We start from the raw sequence: 16208 nt of genomic DNA on the forward strand, positions 1-16208 counted from the left end.
AAAATGATTGGTATTTTTATGGCAAGTCATTGAAAGTTTTAATGATAACTTTGGCATTTTGACTGATGCTATTAGAATTATAGTGTCAAAGTTTATGATGGCAAAATGATCGGTGATGAAAACAGTGGATTGCATTATATTTATCTTTCTATTGACTTCGGAAATGTGCTTACTGATCATGATGTCATTTTAAGTTTATCCGGTCAAAATGGAACCAACGAGAAGTTTTGATCAGAGATTTTATTTATGAGCATATGTTATATGGTATATGATAATATTCTGACCAACATTGATTATTGTCATGTCCCGGTTTGAATAAATAAGGTTCTTTTCCGTTTTTAGCCCAACGGTGATACGGATTAGAAGAACAAATAAACTTGTTGTGATTCTAAGCATTGCAAGTTTTACACATGTTTGATATTTTCTAATGATGGTTATAAAGATTTTGTCCTTTTCTTTATGAACAAGGGGATTTTTCTATGAGGACAATGACGAATAAAGCATTGTAAGACAACTTGCTTCTTTATATGAACATTTTGCTTTTTGGAATGCAATCATTTTATGTAATTCTCACCATGTGGTGAGAATTTTTTTTGTCCTCGATGCATGTATCTTTTGTAATGATTATGTGTTCTATGACACAATTATGATGTAAGAGAGGTGAGAAATGAGACCTCGTCGAAATTGTGGTAAGTTTACAACATTTCGAAGGGGGAAAGGGAATGTCTCATTTAATATGGGTCGTCTTACTCATTTTTCTTACGCTAGAATGATATTGTATTAATTCTCCGAGTATGATGGAACCAACGAGAAGTCCTATTTGGAGAGTGAAATGAATGAAAAATCAATGCTTTGACTCATTTTCATGTTAATGTGGTATTGCTCCCTTATGAACACCATGAAACACACATGAATGATAAAGTGGCAAGTTTGCCATTCTAAAGTTGTTTATGGTGTAGCATGTGGCTTATGGTTATATTTCTGACCAACGTCGTTTATGATCATTTGTCTTCTTGCTTCACTAAAAGTGGCAATATTGTCAGTACCATATGGCTCATGATTGTAATTCTGACCAACGTCGTTTATAATCATGTGCCACATTAATTTCATCAAGTTCTTTTCCACCCTTCTGCCCAACGGTGTTGTGGTTTAGAACTAAAATGAAGCATTATCAAGTTTTGGAGCCATGTTCTCCAAAATAAAGTGATCACGGGGACCTTGAGCTTATGAACATGAATCTTAAGGAGAATTCTATAAGATCTTTGTTCATACGCATCAGTTATGTTGAGAATTATGCAGTTTCTAATGCAACACTTGGTGTTGAGCCTCAACAAATTTCATGTGATAAATAATGTGTGTGAACATTTTATCTCGGTGACATTTTCCATGTGATAAAGATTATGAGTTTTACTGATGTATGAAACTTAATAGAGTTTCCTCAATGAGTTATATAATGGTAGGCCGTATATGGTTCTACAAAACCAAATGTGACTCTAAGGAAATCTTGTTACAATAGTACCTCAATGAAGTTTACATGCTCATTAGGAATATGCCTAGTAACCTCGACTTTGTGGGTTATTTAGACATTGATTTTGCGAGGTGTGTGGATATTAAAGTTTCCACGTCATGTCACATCCTCACCCTCGCACATGGAGCTATATCGTGGAAAAGCTCCAAAATGACATCAATGGCATCGGTAATGATGCAATTAACTATGAGGCATGTTAAGAGGCTGTCAGGCGGGTTGTATGTCAAAATGTTTTTCCCGAAATCTAGGTGGTAGATAACGTCTTGAAACCACTTACTGCATAATGACACGCAGTCTTCTATGCGAGTAGCAACAAGTTAAATGGTGTTGCCAAGACCATTGACAATATGTTTCATGTTGTGAAAGATAGAATCCAGGATCAAATTATTGATGGTAAGCATGTACTTTTAAATATTTTGAGGATCCGTAGACAAAAGGCTTTCCACCCAGTATTTTTTATGAACATGTTGCCGGCATGGGATTATTGAAAGCCAAATGATTCTGGAATAAAGGGACCACTCCCAATAAGTAAAATGTTATCCATTTCGAGATAGGCTGGTGATACGTCTCCAACGTATCCATAATTTCTGATGTTCCATGCTTGTTTTATGACAATACTTACATGTTTTGCTTGCACTTTATAATGTTTTTATAAGTTTTCCGGAACTAACCTATTAACAAGATGCCACAGTGCCTGTAACATTCCAAGAGTAACACCATAGTCCCTTTTTACCTTTTCTTGCATTTTGTTCATGCCATCATGTTGCATTCATGCATACCACCACTTTGGTTTTACTAAATTGCATTTGCCTTTGGTTTTCTTTTTGTTGCTTGCTTGGTCTTCCTCTTCTTTCCTCTCTCTTGGTCATCCTCTCCCTCTTGTGATGTTCCAAGAAAAGCACAAGCCAACCTTCCACCACTTGACCTTAACTTCCAAATAGGTCATGCCAAATATTTTGGAATACAAATTATTTTGCTTCCATTAAATTTCTATGTCTTTACCCCTCTCTCTTATTTCCTTGTGACCAAGCTGGTCTATTTTGGAAATCTTCTAAACTTCCCCTGTTTTCAAAGAAATCTAACATAGTTCAAAATTTATTTTTCTTCTCTTTTAAAAATTTCGGAAGAAAGGAGAGAGTTTTACAGACATAGCAAACAACAGACTAGGAGCTATGTTTCCCCAGAGTTTCAGAGTTTTAGCCCAAGGCCTTTTCTTTCCCAGCCCAGCCAAAGGACACAACATCCAATTAACGTGGAGAAGTCTTTCCCTGTTCGTCTTTTTCTCTTGGTGTGTCATGGCTGTACGAACAAGGGCATCGCCGTCTGATCCTCTCTAGCCTGCATCGACGTCCCCCGTTCTCTCCTGTCCCTCTACAGAACCCCAACACCGGAGCAGAACCCTAGCTAGCTGTTTCTTCCACACCGAGCCGCCGCCACCCCGTGCTGTTTCTTCCGCGAGAGAGAGAGGGTTTTGTCCGAAGCTTACACCGCCCGCCGCCGTCGCCATGGCCTGCCTCGACATCACCTGAGCAGGGGAACGGAACCGCGTCGTCTTCCTCTTCGTCCTGGACGTCTTCACGGAGCCGACCGCTGCCCGCAGCTGCTCGAGTTCTTCCTCACGCCGTCGACGTCTACTCCCGGCCTCTCCTTCGTCCTCGTCATCGGCTGCTCCTCCTCCTCATCTCCGACCACCCCTGGGTGAGAAGCACTTCCTCTCCTTCCCCTGCATACCACAGCATCATCGGTTCGAGGCAGAAACGAGAGGAAGGAAACGAGATCGAGGAAGTTTTTGAAACCGAAAACGAAATATGAAACACCCAGTTTTCGTTTTTCTCACAGCACACCGTGTTTCGACGCATCTCATCGCCAGCACAGGCCACTCCAGCTTGCGTTCTTCGCACCGTTGGAAAGCTGAGACGAAGGGCTACAACTTTCGTTTTGGAATCACTCAATTTCGTTGCCTGTAGACGACGCCACCTTCGATCAAACATCTGTCCAGAATCTGTTTTCAGTTTCGCTGTTTCTCGCACACGTCGCGGTACCGACTTCTCCGAGGTCTTCCCGGCGAACCAGGTCGTTTCAGCACGCCATACTTGTTCCAGTAGATGCACAGCTATACCCTCTTTCTTCTGGTTTTCGAATCATCCCAAACGGAGCAGCACAGACGTCGCCATCCTCGTTCAAAGTCGGTCCAGAAAACAGATTCAGTTCTCAGTTTCAGAACCGCTGTTTCGTCGTCTCGTTTTCCGGCGAGTTTCTCCGGCGCCACCGTGCTCCGTTTTCCACCATTTCGGTTTCATTCAACTCAGAGCACTTTCCCCTTACTCAACCCGTCGAGATACACCCAGTTTCGTCACCCAGTTCTTCGCCATCGTCGACCAAAGTCGCGACCAGCAACTGTCCTGTTTTCAGTTAGCAAGTGTTCAATATTCAGTTAACCTCGGCACCAGGCCTTACCTTGTCTGTATCATGTTTTCTTTCACAACCCGAGCCAAATCACACCGGTCCTGCTCTTTGTTCTTGCACAGCACATCATGAGTTCAAATCTTGGCCGGCGCACTAAACCCCCCTTTTTGAAACTTTCTTTATCCTTTACTGTTGTATTGTTTTTGCTCCCAGCACCTTTCTATTTCATTTTAAAAACCTACTTTATAAACTCCAATTCATACAAACTTGATATCCAGGAGTATTAGAAAAACCTAATCTATATGTTTATAAAATCTGTTTTATCTTTTGAACAACTAAAATTGTGTCAATTTCAAATCTGGACTAAACTTGATTATTGTTGCATAATTCATAACTTTCTCTCTACAACTCCGATTTTGACAATCTTTATATCTAAATGCATCAGCGAAACATGAGGAATTCAAATATCACCATGTCATGCATTATTGGCCGCATCCCTGGTTCGGCCAAATTAAAAGTGCAACTTCAACTAAATGCTATGTGTGGGTGTTTTTATCATGTCATGCTACTTTGGAGAGCACCCCACTTAACTTTGCTATACATGAAATCTTGCACATATCATCTTGCCATGCCATCATGCATCATATTGCGCATTGCATTTGCTTGTATTGATTTGTGCCTTTATTTTCCTTGTATGTGTTATTTGGTTCTTCTCGAGTAGACGCCGACGCAGAGCAGTACGAGCAGGAGTACGAGTTCCCCCTGGAGGATCGCGTCGGTGCTTCTACCTCTGATCTGACAGGCGAGCCCACCCCTTCACCTATTTTACTTTTACATGCTCTTTTGATCTATTGCTATCCTTATGTTGCGATTCTGTTGTGTCACGTGTCCTATCCACCTGTTAACTATACGTCCGAGATACACCTCCTCGCCCTACCTTTTGTTTGTTGTTTGCCAGCTTTGCGAGTCGTAGGCGAGTTTAGGGTTTTTGTTGATATCTCGAAATGTTCGGGATATCTTGTTGGGATGTTGACACATGTACTACCTTTTTCGGAAATGAAGTGGATAACTTTTGCTACAACTAAAATTGCTAAGGGATAATAATATGCAGAGGCATCTGTGAGCCCCTTTGCGAAAGCATCGGAACTTTGACTTGCTAATGTCCCCTAGGACCCGAGTTCTTGTTATCTGTTTCTAAGACTGAGCGCGCTAACCACTCGTGGGAGGTTTTATCGGGACCCCCCATCACCCATTACCATTTCTCAAGTCTGTTGAAAAGGGGGCCACAACCTTGGTTTTATTTGCCTATGCCATGTATGCCATGCTTTACTTACTGTTGCCTTCGGGTGTTTACTTCCTGTTGCCTTCGGGTGTTTATATTCTGTATTGTACCCCGCGGGACGTTTAGCGAAAGCGTGTGGTTCGCACGCCTAGCCGCCGTCGCAAACCCTGAGTCCGCATCGGAGTACGGCCGAACTTCGTTTCGGGTAGCTTAGTCGGGTGGCCCCCCTAGGCATTCTTGTTGATTTGGGAACGGTCTTGTTGTGAGACTCCGCCGTGATCAAGCGGGTTCGAGCATGCGTGTATGGTAACATTGGTGCACCCCTGCAGGGTTAAATCTTATCGATAAGCCGTGTCCGCGGTTATCGACGACTTGGAGCTGTTTAACTCGATCATAGAACAACTTACACCTAATGTTGTCGCTAATAACTTGCTAATTATTTGCGTAGTAAGTTAGCCCTATTATAATGGAATGGATATAAAATTGTCAACTGTGTGAGTGCCTTGTTAGTACCTCTTGGCTAAGGGGGATCGCAGGGTCGGGTTGTTGTTTGCGAGTATAGAATCGCTAGAATATGCGCTCTCTCACCTTCTCTATTAGACGGATGTTGTAGCGTGTCTCTATTGGATAGTGCTTTGCCGCCGCTAAACTCCACATATAGCCGGCGAAGTTTACACCGCCCACCGCCAAGCATAGCCGGTCTTGTCTCGCAAGTACGTGCCAACGGTACTTACCCTCGTTTTTCTCCCTCTTTTTCGAACACGCTTTTCGACAAACAGTACGACGAGATGATGAGCGATGACGCGGTGGCTACTTTGTCGAGTTCACGGACGACGACTTCGTTGCGTAGCGGGATCGTTCCTAAGGCGACAGCATGGCATGTTGGTTATGGGAACACCGCTTGATTATCTTCAGGACTCTTAGTCCCATTTGGTTCTTGTCTGTACCCAGACTATTTGGCTATCTTATGTATGATGTAATGTTGGGACATGTGTCCTCTGAGTGTCATTTGGATCTTGCTCATTAGAGCGTTGCTATATATATGAACCTTATTTCCATCTTTTGTGTCGTACATAGTCATGTTGTGATATTCAAGCTGTATTCTACCCTCGTATCCTGTGCACAGTGTGTGTATGTGTGAAGTGCACAGGAAGGTGAAGCACTCAGGCTTGGAAAGCCTATCGTGAGCCTCTGAGGTGGGTGTTGTGTGCATGGGCGTGTCGAGCTGTTGCTTGGCCTACCCATATGCTTGGGAATGCGAGGCGACCTCACGGTCCTTTGTAGTGACCTCATGCACATAAACCCCTCTTACATGCGCGCTCTGGGTTTTCCTACTCCCGGGGCTTACAGACTTGGTATCAGAGCAGGACTGCCTTTAGGAGCCCCTTTGCAGCGGACGAAGTTGAGTCTAGAAACTAATATTTTAGTAGCTACATAGGAAAAATTATGCGCGAGAGTAGGAATTCTGCTTTTATTTCTTACCCCACCCACCCTCCCTCTGGTAAGGACGTGCAACGGTTTTACTCTATTCTTATCTTGTTTCACCTAGGCTTGGACGTGTTTGTGGGCAACCATAGTGCCATAGGGAAAAGTATTTTGAAAAATTTCTGTACTATGGTTGCTTCATTATCATCTTTCGTCAATCTCCACATATAATCTGTTCCTTTGACATGTTGGTACTTTCATACTAACAAGTTATTCTCCTTTGATCCGATGCTATCTCGACCACTTCTTTGTTCCGGAGCCTGCTTCCTTATCGTTATTCTTATGGAACTACCGTATACTCCACTGTCCTGCGTGTCAAGTGGATGTTTTAGTTTTTCTATCCTTGTTTGCGGTCGTATGGATCTCTTGTGTACTTGAACCTTGTATGGTGTACCTTGATGAATTCTATGGAGCGATGTGTTATGTGATCTTAAATCCTTGTTCTAAGCTTTGTTCTTATCTGTTGTCTCAACCGTCTTAATGTTTTCCCTCAACAGGATGGTTAGACCTCCGCCACCTCCTCATGGGACCAGCCACATTGCAAATGACTCAAGCTGTTGAGCCGGATGCGGCAAACCCAAAGACAACTTCGATCAAGCTCGTCATGACAATGGTCGAGTGATGATCCGGGACTTCTTGCAGTTGAACCCGCGATCGTTCGACTCTACTCCTGAACCGCTGGATGCAGATGATTGGGTGCGCGATGTCAACCGCATGCTCAACACAGCGGGAGTCGCTCCAGAAGACAAAGTGCGGTTTGCGACTCACCTACTGAAAGGAGGGTCCGCAACATGGTGGGAGAACTTTCTCGAGATGCGTCCCGCTAATGCTCCTGATGTCACTTGGGAAGAATTCAGGGAAGCTTTCAGAAGTCACCACATTCCTGAAGGGCTAATGGACAGGATGAAGGAGAAATTCCTCAATCTTGTTCAAGGCAACAAAGACGTGATGGCATACAGCATCGAGTTCTCAAGGCTAGCTCGCTATGGGGGCGAAGAAGTGTCTACTGATGCCAAGAAGCAGAAGAGGTTCCGTAATGGCCTCAAGCCGGCACTCAAGTACGCGCTCACTCATGTCTCGATGGACACCTTTGACAAGCTGGTCAACACTGCTATCAAGGAAGAGTCGGGTAGGCTTGCGTTCGACGAGTCACGCAAGCATACTCGAGAGGTTGGTGCTCCTTCATCAGCGCCGCCTCAGAAGCGAAGGTTGTGGGTTCCTTATCCCGCACCACCAGGACAAGCTACACAAGCTGGGTATGCTCCCCGCGCAGCACACGCTGGGTATGCTCCCCGCCCTCCCACCCCACAGCTTCAGCAGAGGACCTACCAAGCTCCGCCAAGGCCTGCTTATGGTGGACCAAGGCCGATGGGTCCACGTGCCGATCCCACATGCTACAAGTGTGGTCAGGTTGGGCACATCTCTACCTTCTGCCCTCAAAAGCTACCTCCACCACCACCTCGCTCTACTGCAACAAATGTGATGGTTCGTGCACCAGCTCAGGGCCGTGCCTTCAACAACAACACCAGGCAAGGTCCGAGGGCTGCTCGCGTCAACAACATCAACGTTGAGCAAGCTGAAAAAGCTACCGACGTCGTGCTTGGTACTTTGCTTGTTAACTCCATTCCTGCAAGAGTTCTGTTCGATACAGGAGCTTCTCTATCTTTTGTGTCTGATAGTTTTGCTCAAAGTAACAACCTCCCTATGGAAAGCTTACCGTCTAATCTCTTGGTTCATTCTCCCAGAGGACAAATGTTATCTTCCAAGATAAGTCATGGCAATCAAATTCAGATTGGAAGCCATGTGTTCCTTGCGTCCCTCATCGAGCTTAGATCTTCTGGCATTAATGTCATCCTTGGCATGGATTGGTTGAAGGCCAACAAAGTTGTCATTGATTGCGCCGAGCATTCAGTTTCTCTTCCTACTTCAACAGGATTCTTGACCTATACACCTTCCCAAACACCTTCCGTTCAGCTCTTTGCTTTGAATCCTAGTTCTCTTCCGGAGCTTGAGTCTACACCGGTGGTTTGCGACTTTCCTGATGTCTTTCCTGAAGAACTTCCAGGTATGCCACCTGACAGGGCTGTTGAGTTCGTCATTGAACTAGAGCCTGGAACAGCTCCTATCTCAAAGCGGCCATACAAAATGGGTCCCAATGAGTTGGCTGAACTCAAGAAGCAGCTTGACGAGTTGCAAAAACTTGGTTTCATTCAGCCAAGCACTTCTCCATGGGGATGTCCTACCATCTTCGTGAAGAAAAAGGATAAAACTGATCGATTGGTGGTTGACTACCGGCCTCTCAATGAGAAAACGATCAAGAATACATATCCTCTTCCTCGCATCAATGATCTCTTTGATCAACTTGCGGGTGCAACTGTGTTCTCTAAGATGGATTTGAGAAGTGGTTATCACCAAATCAAAATCCGCAAGGAGGATGTACCCAAGACAGCCTTCAAAACTCGTTATGGTCTCTACGAGTACACCGTCATGTCCTTTGGCCTCACTAATGCTCCTGCCACTTTCTCTCGGTTGATGAACTACATTTTCATGGAGTACCTCGACAAGTTTGTGGTAGTCTATCTCGATGATATCCTTGTCTACTCCAAGTCCAATGAGGAGCATGAAGAGCATCTTCGCCTCATCCTCATGAAGCTTCGTGAACATCGCCTCTATGCCAAGTTCTCCAAGTGTGAATTTTGGCTTCCTCAAGTCGTCTATCTTGGTCATGTCATTTCGGGAAAAGGCATTGCTGTCAATCCTGAAACCGTCGAGGCGATCGTTGAATGGCTTCCTCCGAAGAATGTCAAGCAAGTGAGAAGTTTCCTCGGTTTGGCAAGTTACTGCCGCCGCTTCGTTGAGAATTTCTCCAAGATCGCCAAGCCTCTTACCGATCTCCTGAAGAAAGACAAGAAGTTCCTTTGGTCTCCTCAATGTCAAGAAAGCTTTGATCTCCTCAAGCAGAAGCTCACTTCCACACCTGTCCTTGTTCTTCCAGATACTTCTAAGCCTTTCCAGATATTCTGTGATGCCTCTCTTCATGGTCTAGGTGCTGTCCTCATGCAAGAACGTCAAGTTGTGGCGTATACTTCTCGTCGGTTGAAAAAGCATGAACTCAACTATCCCACACATGATCTTGAGCTTGCGGTAGTGTTACATGCTTTAATAACATGGCGCCAATACTTGTTGGGCAACAAATGTGAGATCTTCACCGACCACAAGAGTCTCAAATACATCTTCACACAACCCAACTTGAACCTCCGTCAAACGAGATGGATGGAAACCATCAAGGACTTTGATCTGTCTATCAGCTACACTCCAGGCAAAGCTAATGTCATGGCTGATTCCCTTAGTCGCAAGTCATATTGCAACAACCTCATGATTCAAGAAAGTCAACCTGCTCTTTATGAAGAATTCAGGAAATTGAATCTTGAGCTGGTTCCCCAAGGCTACCTTGCAAACTTGGTGATCACGCAAACTCTTGAAGATAAGATCCGAAAAGGACAATTGCGAGATATTTGCAGCAAGAATATCAAAGAGAATATGCACAAGCCCAAGTACAAGTCTTTCTCTCTCGACGATCAAGGAATTCTCTTCTTCCAAGGTCGTTTTGTTGTTCCGAATGATCCAGACCTGAGAAACCTCATTCTCAAAGAAGCTCACGACACTCCTCTTTCTATCCATCCTGGCAGCACAAAGATGTATCTCGATATCAAGTCTACCTATTGGTGGACTAGGATGAAAAGGGATGTTGCTCGCTATGTCTCAGAATGTGATGTTTGTCGCCGTGTCAAAGCAGAACATCAGAGACCTGCCGGTGTCCTCCAACCCCTGAAGATTCCCGAGTGGAAATGGGATAAGATTGAGATGGACTTTGTGACTGGTTTTCCAAAGTCTCGGAAAGGCAATGATGCTATCTTCGTGGTGATCGACCGTCTTTCCAAGGTTGCTCACTTCCTTCCTGTCAAAGAAACAATATCTGCTAGTCAGTTGGCTGAGCTCTACACTGCAAAGATTGTTTCTCTTCATGGTGTTCCTTTGGAAATAAGCTCTGATCGCGGAAGTATCTTCACTTCCAAGTTTTGGGCAAGCTTTCAGAAAGCTATGGGAACCAATCTGCTCTTCAGCACAGCTTACCATCCGCAAACAAGTGGGCAAGTCGAAAGAGTCAATCAGATTCTCGAGGACATGCTCCGTGCATGTGTTATCTCCTTCGGCATGAAATGGGAAGAATGCCTTCCTTTCGCTGAGTTCTCTTACAACAACAGCTATCAAGCCAGTTTGGGCATGGCACCTTTCGAAGCTCTCTATGGTCGCAAATGCAGAACACCTCTGGGCCCAGTGCAGGCGGTGAAAGGCAAATCTTTGGCCCCGATGTCATCAACGAGGCTGAAGAAAAGGTGCGAATCATTCGTGACAATCTGAAGATAGCACAATCTCGGCAGAAAAGCTATTATGATAGCAAGCACCGTGATATGTTATATCAGCCTGGTGATCAAGCTTACCTCCGTGTTACTCCTATGAGGGGCACTCATCGCTTCGGTATCAAAGGCAAGCTGGCGCCAAGATACATTGGTCCCTTCAAAGTTCTGGCAAAGCGTGGTGAAGTCGCTTACCTCCTTGAACTCCCTGAGAAGCTCTCCAAAGTGCACGATGTCTTCCACGTGTCACAGCTCAAGAAGTGCTTCAAAGATCCGGGCCGTGCAGTTGATCACGAGTCCATTGACCTCCAAGAAGACCTCTCCTACAAAGAGCATCCCGTTCGGATTCTTGATGAAGCTGAACGTCGAACTCGCAACAAGTCTGTCAAGTTCCTCAAGGTGCAGTGGTCGCACCATTCCGATAAAGAAGCAACTTGGGAGCGGGAAGATCAACTCCGTTCCGAGTACCCGTCCTTTTTCTCTTCCTCCTGAGAATCTCGGGGCGCGATTCCTTCAAGGGGGGGCGTTTGTAACATTCCAAGAGTAACACCATAGTCCCTTTTTACCTTTTCTTGCATTTTGTTCATGCCATCATGTTGCATTCATGCATACCACCACTTTGGTTTTACTAAATTGCATTTGCCTTTGGTTTTCTTTTTGTTGCTTGCTTGGTCTTCCTCTTCTTTCCTCTCTCTTGGTCATCCTCTCCCTCTTGTGATGTTCCAAGAAAAGCACAAGCCAACCTTCCACCACTTGACCTTAACTTCCAAATAGGTCATGCCAAATATTTTGGAATACAAATTATTTTGCTTCCATTAAATTTCTATGTCTTTACCCCTCTCTCTTATTTCCTTGTGACCAAGCTGGTCTATTTTGGAAATCTTCTAAACTTCCCCTGTTTTCAAAGAAATCTAACACAGTTCAAAATTTATTTTTCTTCTCTTTTAAAAATTTCGGAAGAAAGGAGAGAGTTTTATAGACATAGCAAACAACAGACTAGGAGCTATGTTTCCCCAGAGTTTCAGAGTTTTAGCCCAAGGCCTTTTCTTTCCCAGCCCAGCCAAAGGACACAACATCCAATTAACGTGGAGAAGTCTTTCCCTGTTCGTCTTTTTCTCTTGGTGTGTCATGGCTGTACGAACAAGGGCATCGCCGTCTGATCCTCTCTAGCCTGCATCGACGTCCCCCGTTCTCTCCTGTCCCTCTACAGAACCCCAACACCGGAGCAGAACCCTAGCTAGCTGTTTCTTCCACACCGAGCCGCCGCCACCCCGTGCTGTTTCTTCCGCGAGAGAGAGAGGGTTTTGTCCGAAGCTTACACCGCCCGCCGCCGTCGCCATGGCCTGCCTCGACATCACCTGAGCAGGGGAACGGAACCGCGTCGTCTTCCTCTTCGTCCTGGACGTCTTCACGGAGCCGACCGCTGCCCGCAGCTGCTCGAGTTCTTCCTCACGCCGTCGACGTCTACTCCCGGCCTCTCCTTCGTCCTCGTCATCGGCTGCTCCTCCTCCTCATCTCCGACCACCCCTGGGTGAGAAGCACTTCCTCTCCTTCCCCTGCATACCACAGCATCATCGGTTCGAGGCAGAAACGAGAGGAAGGAAACGAGATCGAGGAAGTTTTTGAAACCGAAAACGAAATATGAAACACCCAGTTTTCGTTTTTCTCACAGCACACCGTGTTTCGACGCATCTCATCGCCAGCACAGGCCACTCCAGCTTGCGTTCTTCGCACCGTTGGAAAGCTGAGACGAAGGGCTACAACTTTCGTTTTGGAATCACTCAATTTCGTTGCCTGTAGACGACGCCACCTTCGATCAAACATCTGTCCAGAATCTGTTTTCAGTTTCGCTGTTTCTCGCACACGTCGCGGTACCGACTTCTCCGAGGTCTTCCCGGCGAACCAGGTCGTTTCAGCACGCCATACTTGTTCCAGTAGATGCACAGCTATACCCTCTTTCTTCTGGTTTTTGAATCATCCCAAACGGAGCAGCACAGACGTCGCCATCCTCGTTCAAAGTCGGTCCAGAAAACAGATTCAGTTCTCAGTTTCAGAACCGCTGTTTCGTCGTCTCGTTTTCCGGCGAGTTTCTCCGGCGCCACCGTGCTCCGTTTTCCACCATTTCGGTTTCATTCAACTCAGAGCACTTTCCCCTTACTCAACCCGTCGAGATACACCCAGTTTCGTCACCCAGTTCTTCGCCATCGTCGACCAAAGTCGCGACCAGCAACTGTCCTGTTTTCAGTTAGCAAGTGTTCAATATTCAGTTAACCTCGGCACCAGGCCTTACCTTGTCTGTATCATGTTTTCTTTCACAACCCGAGCCAAATCACACCGGTTCTGCTCTTTGTTCTTGCACAGCACATCATGAGTTCAAATCTTGGCCGGCGCACTAAACCCCCCTTTTTGAAACTTTCTTTATCCTTTACTGTTGTATTGTTTTTGCTCCCAGCACCTTTCTATTTCATTTTAAAAACCTACTTTATAAACGCCAATTCATACAAACTTGATATCCAGGAGTATTAGAAAAACCTAATCTATATGTTTATAAAATCTGTTTTATCTTTTGAACAACTAAAATTGTGTCAATTTCAAATCTGGACTAAACTTGATTATTGTTGCATAATTCATAACTTTCTCTCTACAACTCCGATTTTGACAATCTTTATATCTAAATGCATCAGCGAAACATGAGGAATTCAAATATCACCATGTCATGCATTATTGGCCGCATCCCTGGTTCGGCCAAATTAAAAGTGCAACTTCAACTAAATGCTATGTGTGGGTGTTTTTATCATGTCATGCTACTTTGGAGAGCACCCCACTTAACTTTGCTATACATGAAATCTTGCACATATCATCTTGCCATGCCATCATGCATCATATTGCGCATTGCATTTGCTTGTATTGATTTGTGCCTTTATTTTCCTTGTATGTGTTATTTGGTTCTTCTCGAGTAGACGCCGACGCAGAGCAGTACGAGCAGGAGTACGAGTTCCCCCTGGAGGATCGCGTCGGTGCTTCTACCTCTGATCTGACAGGCGAGCCCACCCCTTCACCTATTTTACTTTTACATGCTCTTTTGATCTATTGCTATCCTTATGTTGCGATTCGTTGTGTCACGTGTCCTATCCACCTGTTAACTATACGTCCGAGATACACCTCCTCGCCCTACCTTTTGTTTGTTGTTTGCCAGCTTTGCGAGTCGTAGGCGAGTTTAGGGTTTTTGTTGATATCTCGAAATGTTCGGGATATCTTGTTGGGATGTTGACACATGTACTACCTTTTTCGAAAATGAAGTGGATAACTTTTGCTACAACTAAAATTGCTAAGGGATAATAATATGCAGAGGCATCTGTGAGCCCCTTTGCGAAAGCATCGGAACTTTGACTTGCTAATGTCCCCTAGGACCCGAGTTCTTGTTATCTGTTTCTAAGACTGAGCGCGCTAACCACTCGTGGGAGGTTTTATCGGGACCCCCCATCACCCATTACCATTTCTCAAGTCTGTTGAAAAGGGGGCCACAACCTTGGTTTTATTTGCCTATGCCATGTATGCCATGCTTTACTTACTGTTGCCTTCGGGTGTTTACTTCTGTTGCCTTCGGGTGTTTATATTCTGTATTGTACCCCGCGGGACGTTTAGCGAAAGCGTGTGGTTCGCACGCCTAGCCGCCGTCGCAAACCCTGAGTCCGCATCGGAGTACGGCCGAACTTCGTTTCGGGTAGCTTAGTCGGGTGGCCCCCCTAGGCATTCTTGTTGATTTGGGAACGGTCTTGTTGTGAGACTCCGCCGTGATCAAGCGGGTTCGAGCATGCGTGTATGGTAACATTGGTGCACCCCTGCAGGGTTAAATCTTATCGATAAGCCGTGTCCGCGGTTATCGACGACTTGGAGCTGTTTAACTCGATCATAGAACAACTTACACCTAATGTTGTCGCTAATAACTTGCTAATTATTTGCGTAGTAAGTTAGCCCTATTATAATGGAATGGATATAAAATTGTCAAGCGTGTGAGTGCCTTGTTAGTACCTCTTGGCTAAGGGGGATCGCCTTTGGTCGGGTTGTTGTTTGCGAGTATAGAAGCTGCTAGAATATGCGCTCTCCCACCTTCTCTATTAGACGGATGTTGTAGCGTGTCTCTATTGGATAGTGCTTTGCTGCCGCTAAACTCCACATATAGCCGGCGAAGTTTACACCGCCCACCGGCAAGCATAGTCGGTCTTGTCTCGCAAGTACGTGCCAACGGTACTTACCCTCGTTTTTCTCCCTCTTTTTCCGGAACACGCTTTTCGACAAACAGTACGACGGATGATGAGCGAGACGCGGTGGCTACTTTGTCGAGTTCACGGACGACGACTTCGTTGCGTAGCGGGATCGTTCCTAAGGCGGCGGCCGTGGCATGTTGGTTATGGGAACACCGCTTGATTATCTTCGGGACTCTTAGTCCCATTTGGTTCTTGTCTGTACCCAGACTATTTGGCTATCTTATGTATGATGTAATGTTGGGACATGTGTCCTCTGAGTGTCATTTGGATCTTGCTCATTAGAGCGTTGCTATATATATGAACCTTATTTCCATCTTTTGTGTCGTACATAGTCATGTTGTGATATTCAAGCTGTATTCTACCCTCGTATCCTGTGCACAGTGTGTGTATGTGTGAAGTGCACAGGAAGGTGAAGCACTCGGGCTTGGAAAGCCTATCGTGAGCCTACGAGGTGGGTGTTGTGTGCATGGGCGTGTCGAGCCGTTGCTTGGCCTACCCATATGCTTGGGAATGCGAGGCGACCTCACGGTCCTTTGTAGTGACCTCATGCACATAAACCCCTCTTACATGCGCGCTCACGGGTTTTCCTACTCACAGGGGCTTACGGTGCAGTTCTGTTTCTGCTTGTTTTTGGTTCCGAAAGGTCGTTTCGGGCAATATTCTCGGAATTGGACGAAATCAACGCCAAACATCCTATTTTCCCGGAAGCATCCGAACACCGAAGGAGAGTCGGAGGAGAGCCGGGGGCCACCACACGGGTGGGCCGCGCGGGCCACACCCGGCCGCGCCCCTATGGGGAGGCCACCTGTCGACCCTCTGCG

At 45.6% G+C, this 16208-nt stretch overlaps 1 long non-coding RNA gene across 2 annotated transcripts; it reads left to right on the forward strand.

Annotated features, from left to right (window-relative positions):
• The first annotated feature begins 2766 nt into the window (after positions 1-2766).
• On the forward strand, positions 2767-14444 carry LOC127301839 (uncharacterized). 2 transcript variants are annotated; one of them, XR_011745485.1, is made up of 3 exons: positions 2767-3226; positions 4656-4736; positions 14080-14444. It is a non-coding gene; the product is annotated as an uncharacterized lncRNA (long non-coding RNA). The 2 variants fall into 2 exon arrangements; XR_011745486.1 differs by lacking the exons at positions 2767-3226; positions 4656-4736 and adding an exon at positions 11055-12650.
• The last annotated feature ends 1764 nt before the right edge of the window (positions 14445-16208 follow it).

The sequence above is a fragment of the Lolium perenne genome, chromosome 5 (assembly GCF_019359855.2).
Source record: "Lolium perenne isolate Kyuss_39 chromosome 5, Kyuss_2.0, whole genome shotgun sequence".
In the NCBI taxonomy this organism is placed as follows: Eukaryota; Viridiplantae; Streptophyta; class Magnoliopsida; order Poales; family Poaceae; genus Lolium; species Lolium perenne.